Here is a 12,085-nt window from a genome sequence, read left to right on the forward strand (position 1 = left end):
TAGATAAACATAAATCCAAGGTTTATTAGGGTTGCATGTACACTTAGGAAGTGTTAGAATGCTCAAAACCCATCAGTTAGATCCGTGGTTATTTCATATTAGAGCTTCTGGGAAAGGTATAAAGCTCATATCTTTATCAATTTGTTGAGTAGATCTCATGATTTTGGGAGTTTAGGGATTTTTGCATTTAATAGGAGGACTTTGAGTGTTTTGAGTTCATATACATGTTTGCAATTTAGATATGGACCATGTGAGGTCCCTAGAGTCCAAAAGTCCCTACTTTATTCAACCATAATAAGGCCCTTGAGTGAAAAACCCTTAATAGATTATGTTTTTGGAATTTCAAGCCCTATGTGTCATGCATGGATGTAAAGGTCGTGGCTTTACGTGATAAACGAGACTTAAGAGTTTAGATCTGGAGATTGGGAAGGTTTTCTGCCTTGAATCATCTGAATAAGAAAAGAGTCTGAATGGAGTCTCCGAGTCGATGAGCCGACTCAACGAGTCAGTTAGGGTTTGTCCCGATGAGCTAGTCATGCTATAACTTGGCGAGTTAGGGGTTAACTCGACGAGCTGGACCTTCATGAGGAATTATGAGGGACGAGTGGACTCGACGAATCACATGAGTGCACTCGGCAGGTTAGGTCAAACTTGGACTGTTGACTCGAGTTTGATTTCTGTTGACTTTAGGGTTGGTCAACATGAGTAATGGGGACCATGGAGGGGTAAAATGGTCTTTTAGCCATTCGAATAATTTGAGAGAAAGAGAGAGCAACCTTTGGTGTGATTGAGTACGAATAAAGTATTAATTAGAGATGGTAATCCTATGTATTAGGCAGAGGCTAGTTCGAGATTTCCGAGCATGAGACTTTTACTTACTAGCTTACGAGGCGAGTCTTCTTATTATACTTACCATGAGTGGTATCTTTGTGTGACTGAGATGTCTTATGTGCTTATTTGTGTATTGTGCTACGTTGCATTCTTTTTCCTAGTGTTTTATGCTTATTATTATGAACTTATTGAGTTAGGTCCGGAGGTTCCTCCCGAGTGGTGGGACCAGAGAGTCTCAATTGAAACACTTTGACTAGAGGGTCGTATTGAGTTAGCCTCGAGTGGCTGATGTGATACGTGTGGTAAATTTAGGTAACTCACTAAGCTTTGTGCTTACTGTGTTATGTGTTATGTGTATAGGGTACTTCTAAGGATCACGGGAAGGCGTCGACGTGATTGTGCACTCATCAGCGATTGAGTTATGATTTAGAGGATCCTGGAGTTTTGAAATATGAAAAGTTTTTGATATGATATTTGATGATTTGACATTGTGATATTTTGTGTTTTATTTATTGAGACAAAGGTGTTTTTAAATTAAAAATTTTGGTTTGAAATTTTATGTCATTATATGTCCCAACTTCCACCAAGTCCATAACACATGCACACAGCATGTCCTAGAGCGTCTGAATTGTCCTCTCGCTTCGCCCGTCTGTTTGTGGGTGATATGTTGTACTGAAGTGCAACCGGGTACCCAAATCTTCTTGAAATTTCTTCCTAGCCTAGAATTAAAACGCACATATTGATTTGACACTATCAATTTTGGCACTCCATGTCGTGCCACCACCTCTCGAACATAGATCTCGGATAATTTCTCCATAGAAGAGCTCTCACTGATAGCTAGAAAGTGAGCACTCTTCATCAATCGGTCTACAATCACCCAAATAGTGTCGACACCTCACGCGGTCCTTGGTAATTTGGTGATAAAATCCATCGATCCCACTTCCACTGGGAATCAGAGAAAGCTGCAACGGGCTATGTAGATGCTGGTGCTCCGCCATGACCTGACGACATGTCAAGTATCTCTTGACTACCCATGCCATATCTCTCTTAATTCAGGGCCACCAATAATCCCTTTTAAGTCTTAATACATGTTGATGGCCCCCGGATGGGTCGAGAATCTCAACCTATGGGCCTCCTCCATCAAAATACATCGAGCTCCACCTGTATATGGCACCCATATCTGCCCACGGAAAGCCATAAGCCCACGGCTATCCGTCCCAAACTCAGAAATCTTCCCAATCACCCACTCTCTCTTATGGTTCTCTGGTCTCACGACCACCACCTGGGCCTCTCGGATGGTATCTAAGACTGGATTCATCACCATCATCCTCATTCACACGTCTCCAATCGGAGCACTCACTGCTCTGCAAATCAGGGTATCAGCTACCACATTAGCCTTTCCAAGGTGATATAAAATCTCACAGTCATAGTCTTTCACTACATCCAACCATATCCTCTGTCTCATATTCAGGTTGGGCTAATCCATAAGGTACTTCAGGCTGTTATGGTCCGTGTATATGGTACATTGGACACCATAAAGGTAGTGACGCCAAATCTTGAGGGCAAACACCACTGCCCCTAACTCCAAATTGTGGGTGGGATACCTCATCTTATGAGGCTTCAACTGCCTCGATGCATATGCTATCACATCTACCCTCTGCATCAACATGACACCCATCCCTGATATAGATGCATCAAAGTAAGCTACGAAGTCCTCCACTCCCTCGGGAAGGGCTAACATTGGTGAGTCCGAAAGGAATCACTACAAAATCGTAGTGCCCATAACGAGTCCTAAAGGCCATATTCTGGATATCCTCCTGGCAAACTCTGATCTGATGATACCCAGATCTCAAATCAATCTTGGAAAACTAAGACGCCCCCTACATTTGATCGAATAAATCGTTGATCCTCCATAATGGATAACAATTATTGACCGTCAGCTTTGTTCAACTCCCGGTAGTCGATGCACATCCGATGTGAACCATCCTTATTCTTGACAAAAAGGATCGACGCTCCCCATGGTGAGCTACTCGGTCTAATAAAACACTTCCCCAGCAGCTCCTGGGGATGCAAGGATAACTCCTGCATCTCAGGCGATGCAAGTCCATAAGGTGCCTGGGCAATAGGCGCAGCACCCGGAACCAAATCGATTCGGAATTCCACCTACATCTTAGATGGAACACCCGGTAACTCCTCGGGTAAAACATCCTAGAACTCACACATAACCGGAACATCGGAGATAGAATTCGACCTTTCAGTGTCAACCCTCGTATCCATCACATATTCTAAAAATCCAATACATCCCTGTTCTAAACTCTGCCTCGCCCTGGTGACAGAATAGAAAGCTGATCCGGATCTGGTCCCCTCACCATACACAGTAAGCACTCCCCCACTAGGGTCTCGTATGGTCACTATCTGACACTCACTATCAATCACAGCTCCAAACCGGCTCAATCAATCCATACCAACTATGACACCAACATCACCCATCGCTATCGGTACTAGATCTATTGGGAACTTAACACCGAAAATCTCCAATACACATCCCCAGAATACATCGGTGGAAAAAACCGCATGCTCATCGGCTATAGAAACCCTCAGTGGTCGATTCAACGCCTTGCATCTGACATTAATGTGATAACTAAAGGATAAAGACACAAAAGATCGACTCACACCCGAGTCAAATAACACCAAAACAGGCACAAAAATCACAAGGAAAGTTTCTATATACAACACAATATAAGCATAAACAAGCTCAATATAACCTAAATAACGAGATACGTACAAGCAGCAACATCCGGTGCTGCATGGACCTCCTCCGTGGTCAACTGGAATGCTCTCCCACGTGCTCTCGGAGGCTCGGCCTTTCCCGATCGGCCATTAGTAACACGTAAAGCAGTAGGAGCAGTAGCTTGGGCTGATCCTTGAGTGAGCTGGGGGCACTCGGCCTTCCGATGGCAAGTTTTGTTGCAATGAAGCAAACTGAAAATCCATTGGGGGCAATCGCTCGCCATATGCCTCTCCTTGACATTTCTATAGCAAACCACTACTGGGCAAGACCCCTCATGGCTCTTTCCGCACTTGCTACAAGTGCGGCCCTTCTGGCCTCCAGCTCTCAAATTAGTGGGATTAGCCTACTTTGTCGCCGACTGCGACTGTATCGGTCTCATATCTCTCCCCTGTTTCTCTCCCTCCTCCCTGTTCTGAATCTACAACTCAATCTATTTCTTCCTGGTATTGGTCAGCAGCTCAGCCAATGTCCGCTAAGACGAGTTCGCCACGAACTCCCGAATATCTCTCGCCAATATGTTTAAGTACTGACTAACACGTGCCTGCTCAGTGGACACGTGATGAGAACAGAACAACACCCTCTCATGAAGCATCCTCGTAAAATCTATCACTGACTTTGTCTTCTACTTGAGAGATAGAAACTCCTTTACTAAACATTCCCTCTCCACGTGAGGAACATAATCATCTCGGAATAACTTGGTGAACCTCTTCCAAGTCACTACAACATGATTTGTAGGGGTAAAATCATTAGTCGCAAACTCCCACTAGTCCTTCACTCCCAAGTGAAGTTGGATCAGCGCGAACCGAACTCTCAGATGCTCTGGATATGAACACGTATAGAAACACCCGTGAATGTCGGAGATCCATCACATGGCAATGATCAGATCCTGCATCCCATCAAGCTCTGGTGGCTTCGTGTTGTTGAACTCACGAAAAACAATGAGTCACCTCTCTGTGGCCTGGCTGCAGCAGCAGCAGCCTCCGTAACAGCAACATATCGCAGATCAAATGTCTCAATCAACATGGTCTTAATAGACCCAAATATCTCTGGTATGGTCTTAATATACCCTAACATCTTTGGTTTACAAGTTGCATGGGACTCCCATGGCCATAAAGTTGGCACCTTTATTGTAACACTCTAAAATTTCAAGTAAAATTTTCATTTTTAAATCAAGTAATATCAGTATCATATTTCCTCAAAACCACAATGTATCAAATGTCGAAAACACAATTTCAACAATATAACTGATAATATCCCAGAATTATCAAGATAGTCCCAAACAGGTGTGTACAATCAAGCTGACGCCTTCCCACGATCCTGAGAAGTACCTAAAACACATAACCCATAACACTGTAAGCACGATCGTGTGTTTGCCTTCCTGCGATCATCCGAAGTACCAGAAACAAAATCCAAAACTATAAACCCAAAACTTAGTGATTTCCCCCAAAATACCGATACATAGCAAACAATACATACACAAATAATATCATGTAATGGGTCCACAACTCTACAGATTGGATTACCCCCGAGCCCATAGTGTGAGTCTGGCTTGGCTTTCGGGCGTATAAATCACATTTGGCTTGCCCTTGAGCCCACAACACAAGTGTGGAATGCTTTTGATCCCACAACTTGTGAATGTCTTGCTCTCTCAGTCCTTGGACTGGAATACAAAAGATTAGCCCACCATACGACCCTGGTATGCTCTGCTCGGCCCTCAGGTCATATCTGAAATGCTCAGGGGTCCTCAGTATGAGTCTGGCATACCCTGCCCATACCTCAATGCATCTTTGGCATACTCCAAATTTTGTTTGCTACAACACGGAGCAGTACAACCTCAACCCATCCCACACAACATGTCGACATATAACAACTAAATACATATACATATAATCAGAAAGTAACACAGGTAGTCCTACATATCTATCAAACTGGAATGAAAACTAGTATGCATAACTAACTCATACTCAATATATCACAAACTACTAGGATATATGATCCAACGGGCCAATCTTGGTGCTTTTGACTGTCACACTCCGGCCTTCGGCGGAAACACTGGGTGGTGTAACTTAATTCTTTGTATCACAGTTATATAACATACATTGAACAGTACTAAAGAAAATACAAACTTTTATTGAAGATTGAAATTTACATTATTGTTTTCCTAGTACTTATTACATAATATCCGACTGTGGCATACTTCTTAATGAAAAGAAAAGTTGATAGTAAAACTTCTCCTGTTCGAATACATACCAGCTTTTCACTTTCCTGAAAACACATGCATTTAAAAATATGTTAACATAAAGTTGGTGAGTCCACAGGTTTTGACTGCATATAAAAATAATACATTTTCCAAGGTCAAAAGTATAGTTTTGAAAATATCATTTTAACTCTCCAACATTTAGTATATATATTAGGTATAATAGTCTACTTATCAAATAAGTGTTATACTTAAACGTTCTTTGAACCTAGGGTATAAGTAGGGAAACTTATACTTAACATTAATACTTGTATATGACAAAGTATAATGTTTCTAACAATTTTCTACCATGAGCCTGTAACCGCTGCTACGACATAATACCTCTGATAAAACACACTCATGATTTCCATGAGAAACAACACACTCATTATTTCCATGAGAAACAACATTGTACGCTTCATTGACTTAGATGATCACTCCTGTACAAAGTGGTTGGGTGTTTTCTTCTTGGAGGAGGTGCCATTTCCTGGGCATCTAAGAAACAGACTTCTATTACTAACTCAACCATGGAGTCTGAGTTTGTTGCATTGTCTTCTATTGGTAAAGTAGTTGAGTGGCTTAGGAATTTGATTTATGAAATTCCATTATGGCCCAAACCGATATCTACCATTTCTATCAGATGTGATAGTGCTACAACATTAGCTAAGGCCTATAGTCAAGTGTACAATGGAAAGTCTAGACATTTAGGTGTTAGACATAACATAATTCGTGAGCTCAACATGAATGGTGTCATATCTGTGGAGTTTGTAAGAACTCAATTGAATTTAGCCAATCATCTAACCTAAGGGTTAGCAAGAGATCTTATACACAAGGCAGCTGTAAGAATGGGTTTAAAGTCCACTTAAAATCTTTTATATTGAGATACCTAATTCCCATCTAATGTAATATTAAATACTGAATTCAATGCGGAAGGCTTGATATTTGAAGATTGGAACACATTATTATCATGATCCTAAGGTATGTTTTAAGTATTGTAAGTTAAGAAGGTTGAATTTATATTACTAATAGTTATTTTGAAAAATTGCATTTGCAAGCGCAAGAATAAAAGGACTACCTATATAAGCATGAAATTTAGTTGCTTAAAGAAGTTAGGACCTGGCTTTGATATACTTATTGAAGGATGAGACACAAGCTAGTAAAATATAGTGTTAACTTAGAATTTATCATAATATAAACTCCTATGTGTATTGTCTTCATGTATTCACTATGAATAAGAAGGTTCAATCCTTAGTGACACCTTGATATTCGAATATTTGAAATGAATAACATACTAATGTGAAATTCAATCGTTACGACATTTCATTTACGCATCAGTTTGTTGTTGTTGTTATGTTTTGTTATAAGTTAATCAAGATTACACTTAAATAGGAGAGGTTTATGGGTAATTTTATATCATCAATGTGTATTTAAGTGTAATAGATTGATAGGTTGACCAAAATCAATCTTGATGAATATTAAACATGTAAGGAAGGTACGGAGTGCACACTTGTTTAAGTTTATTCAAGATTTAAAGTAGACTATCATTTAGGGGTGAAGCCCCTAAAGGAACGAGGGTCCGGGGGCAGTAGTCCCTGGCGTGGTTTAAGAGATAGAGCTCGTGGCAGGTCAGCACAATTTGTTTTATTTGGGTTATACAACTATATTAAAAATGCATCAGAAATCTGAACTTTTTTGAAATAAACCTAGTTTTTTACTTTGTTTTGACCCATATATAGAAAGAACTAGGATTAGTGACAGTTTTCAGACATCAAACTGTTTTAGTGACAGTTTTTCAGACATAAAACTGTTTTGTGACAGTTTTCTGATGGAAATGTGTAACAGTCCGGAATTTCCAGGTATTTATTATTGGTGCATTTTTGAAAATTTTGAGTGGACTCGGCGAGTTGGAGCTCGAACTCGCCGAGTAGGATCGCGATTTTGGACGCGGGTTCGCGTCTGGACTCGGCGAGTCCAAGAGTGGACTCGGCGAGTCCACGCTGTGTAATGAAACCTTAATTCCAGGGTTTGAGACCTATTTAAAGGGCCTTATGGCCGTCATTTGTGCTCACCAGTCCATAGAGAGAAACCCTAGAGTGCTTGAACGTTTTGAGAGAGAAAGGAATCCATTCTTGACCTTTGTGTGTTGTTTAGCAAAGAAGAAGGAGGTTCTAGCCAAAAGGAAGCAAAGGAGGTTGCTATACTGTGGATTTGAAGCTTAGATCATCGAACTTGAGGTATTATTTCGGCTCATCTTCTGTTTTATGAAGTATAATTGGATTTAGGGTTTCTTGTGGCCTTTGTTGGGTTGATTTGATGGCCAAATAGTCCCTTGCTAGTGATGAGGCTTTGGATCTGGATCCATAGAGGTCCAGAGAGCCTCATTCATCAAGCTTTATGAAGAACAATGGAGGTTATGACCTTGAGTTGTGGTATTTGTGGCTAAATCATCATATATGGTCATATAGAGGTTATATGTACATCAAGATAGTGACTTTACGTGATAAATAAGCTTGGAAGGACTGGATCTATGAGTTAGTGGAAAAGATCTGACCTTAGGAGTGAATTTGAGTCGTTGCATGGCATGGACTCGCCGAGTCCGAAGAACAGACTCGGCGAGTAGCATGAAGATTGCCCAACACCACTCAACGAGTGGTCTTGCCGAGTTGAGGGATTGACTCAGTGAGTTAGGGAGAGTCAGAGTGGGTTGACAGGTGGACTGAGTCAAGCTGGGACTCGCCGAGTTGTTCTTGAGACTCGGCGAGTTGAGTCATGGAGGCCCCACAACTCATGCCAGGTGGAACTCGTCGAGTTAGGAGAATACTCGACGTGTCAGGTGAGGATTTCAGGGAAATCAGTGTATGCGCTTAGACTCGCCGAGTCGTTATAGTGCACTCGCTGAGTCCGGTCAAAGTTGACCGTTGACCATTGACCAGTGTTGACCTATGTTGACTTGTTAGGGATAGTCAACCTTAGTTGGGAAAGTGTTAATTAGAGATGTATTGTATTATAGGAGGACTATAGCTCGGGAGATCGAGCACTAGTGATTTAAGGGATTTACGAATTACCGACACACGCGAGGTGAGTCTTCTCACTATACTTTACCTTGAGTAGGTAAATAAAGGTATGTGATACAGTGCTTGTATGCTATATTTATATGTTATGTGTTGCACTACATTATTCTTTGTGATTTATGCTGTGCATGTTTACAGAGTTAGAACCTGAGGGTTGACAGAGTTTGGGTGCACGGACCCACAGAGTTATAGCCTCGAGTGGCTAATATGTGTTATATGTGGTATTTTGGGGAACTCACTAAGCTTTGTGCTTACAGTGTTTGGTGTTATTTGTTTCAGGTACTAGTGACGATCGTGGGAAGGTGCCGGCTTGATCCGTACACATGCATGGGATTTATGATTTTTTGAGATCTAGGGATTTTTGTATTAATTGGATTGAATGTTCAAAATGGTTGTTTATGAATATTAAGTGAATTATGTTTTATAAAATTAAATTTTTTTTTTGAAATTTACGGTGTTACAAGTTGGTATCAGAGCCTTGGTTTGAAGGATTCGGGTACACCTTCGGGAGTATTTGAACTCAAACTGAGGATTTGGAAAAATATTTTCAAAAGAGAACCAAATTTTTCTAAAAAGTAAAAGATTTTTTTTTAGAGAAATTCAGAGAAGAAATGTGTGTACGATGAGTCAGCGCCCGAACGGTGATTTCCCAAAATGCCCTTATATTATATGTTTATGAAAATTGATATGATGTATTCTCTTGCTAGAGTAGGCTAGGTATTCCTATTAGGATTAGAGTGCCCTGATTTGTGATGCCTTAGCCTAGGGAGATGTGAGCTGCTATGAGATGCTTGAGAGTGAATAGGTAGCAGCGAGGAGCTTATGAGAGATCTGTTAGAGAGTGATAGAGTACTTGGAAATTGGGATCCGAAGAGGAGGATTTGGGGTGTATACTGAAACATTGTGGACAGAAGTATTGGGCCCGTACTACTGAAAGCACCGGGGCGGTATACGGTCCAAGTAAGAATCTTTGGAATGCCAAGGATCAAGGAGGGATGAGTTGTCGAGTATGAGTATGATCGAGCGGATTCTAATTTATCATATGTTGTATTTCAGAGGTTGATCATGGTGAGGACACGTCATATGTCGGAGGGCGTCAGGGCTAGTGATGAGGAGATCCGTCAGATCATTCACGAGGAGGTGGCTGCGGTCATCAGGGCAGAGATACCAGAGATGTTCGGGTCTATTAAGACCGCATTGATTGAGACTTTCGACGAGCGTTATGCTGCTCTTTCTGAGGCTGCTGTTGCAGTGGCCACCGCAGCTGTTGCTGCTGCGAGGCCGCAGGGTGGTGATGTGTTGCTTTTCTGGGAGTTCAGCAACATGAAACCACCAGAGTTTGATGGGACCCAGGACCCGGTGGCGACTATGAGATGGATTTCTGACATAGAGGGGTGTTTCTTCACTTGCTCATCTCCTGAGCATTTGAGAGTACGGTTCGCGCTGAACCAGCTTCGCTTGGGAGCGAAGGACTGGTGGAAGTTTGTCACAACACACTTTTCACCTGTTGAGCTTGTGGCAGTGACCTGGGAGAGGTTCACTGGCATGTTCTGAGATGAGTACGTTCCCCAGATGGAGAGGGAGCGTTTGGCCCAGGAGTTTTTGACCCTCAAGCAGGGCACTGAGTCTGTTATGGTGATTACCAGGATGTTTCATGAAAGGGAGGTGTTCTGCCCTGAGCACGTGTCCACTAAGCAGGCACGTATGAGTCGGTATTTGAGTATCTTGAGGCAAGACATTCGGGAGTTCGTGGTGAACTCCTCATACTGGACATTTGCTGAGCTTCAGTAAAATGCCCAGAAGAGGGAGATCGAGCTGGAGACAAAGGCTAGGGAGGAGGCTGAGTCTCAGGGGAGGGATTGGCGACCGACACAATTCCAGCTGGCAGCCAAGCGAGCCAAGCCCGCTGACCCCAAATCAGGGAGCCAAAAGGGCCGTACTTGTGGAAAGTGCGACAAGGGTCATGATGGAGTGTGTAGAGCTGGATCTTGCTACAAATGTGGCAAGGAGGGGCATATGGCGAAGGACTTCCCCAAGGGGTTTGTAGTGTGTTTCCACTGCAACCAGATCGGACACCGGAAGGCGGAGTGTCCGCAGTTGCGAGGATCAGCTCAGGGAGCACTTTAGGGATCTGCCCCTGCTGCCATCAGAGCTACCGAGAGTCGGCCAGTGAAGGCCGAGGCGCTGAGGGCACGTGGGAAAGCATTTCAGTTGACCGCGGAGGAGGTCTGCGCGGCATCCGATGTCGTGGCTGGTATGTATTCTTTCATGTACTTATTGTAATGTTGAGATATTATGCTTATATTATGTTATGCGTAGGTACTTTTCTTGTGAATTCTGTACCTGCCTTGGTATTATTTGACTTGGGTGCGAGTTGGTCTTTTGTATCTTTGGCTTTTAGTCAGCACATCAGTGTTAGTCGCGAGGCGCTGAGTCGGCCTCTGAGAGTTTCCATAGCTGACGAGAAGGTGATATATGCCACGGAGGTGATCCGTGGGTGCGTACTCGAGATTTTCGGTGTTGAGTTCCCGATTGACTTGGTTCCTATTACCATAGGGATGTTTGTGTCATTGTGGGCATGGATTGGTTGAGCAGATTTGGTGCGGTTATCAACTGCGAGCGACAGCTAGTGACCATACGAGACCCTAGTGCGGGAGTTCTTACAGTGTACGGCGAGGGTACCCGTTCTGGATCAGCATTTTGTTCGGCCGCTAGGGTGAGGCAGTGTCTACAAAAGGGCTGTAAGGGTTTTGTGGCGTACATGTCAGATACACCGGTTGAGTCCAAGAGGCCGAGGTCGGTGGAGGAGGTTCCTATAGTGCGTGAGTTCCCGGATGTCTTTCCATAGGAGTTGTCGGGTGTGCCTCCCGTAAGGAAAGTAGAGTTCAGTATCGATTTGGTTCCGGGGGACGCGCCTATCGCTAAGGTGCCTTATCGTCTTGCACCTCCAGAGATTCAAGAGTTATCCTCACAGCTTCAGGAGCTGCTGGGGAAAGGGTTTATTCGGCCGAGCAGCTCGCCGTGGGGAGCGCCTATTCTGTTTGTCAAGAAGAAGGATGGTTCACACCGGATGTGCATTAATTACCGGGAGTTGAACAAGCTGACGATCAAGAACCGTTACCTGTTACCAAGGATCGACAATTTGTTCGACCAGTT

Source organism: Lactuca saligna, chromosome 8 (genome assembly GCF_052625555.1).
Source record: "Lactuca saligna cultivar CGN05327 chromosome 8, ASM5262555v1, whole genome shotgun sequence".
Classification (NCBI taxonomy): domain Eukaryota; kingdom Viridiplantae; phylum Streptophyta; class Magnoliopsida; order Asterales; family Asteraceae; genus Lactuca; species Lactuca saligna.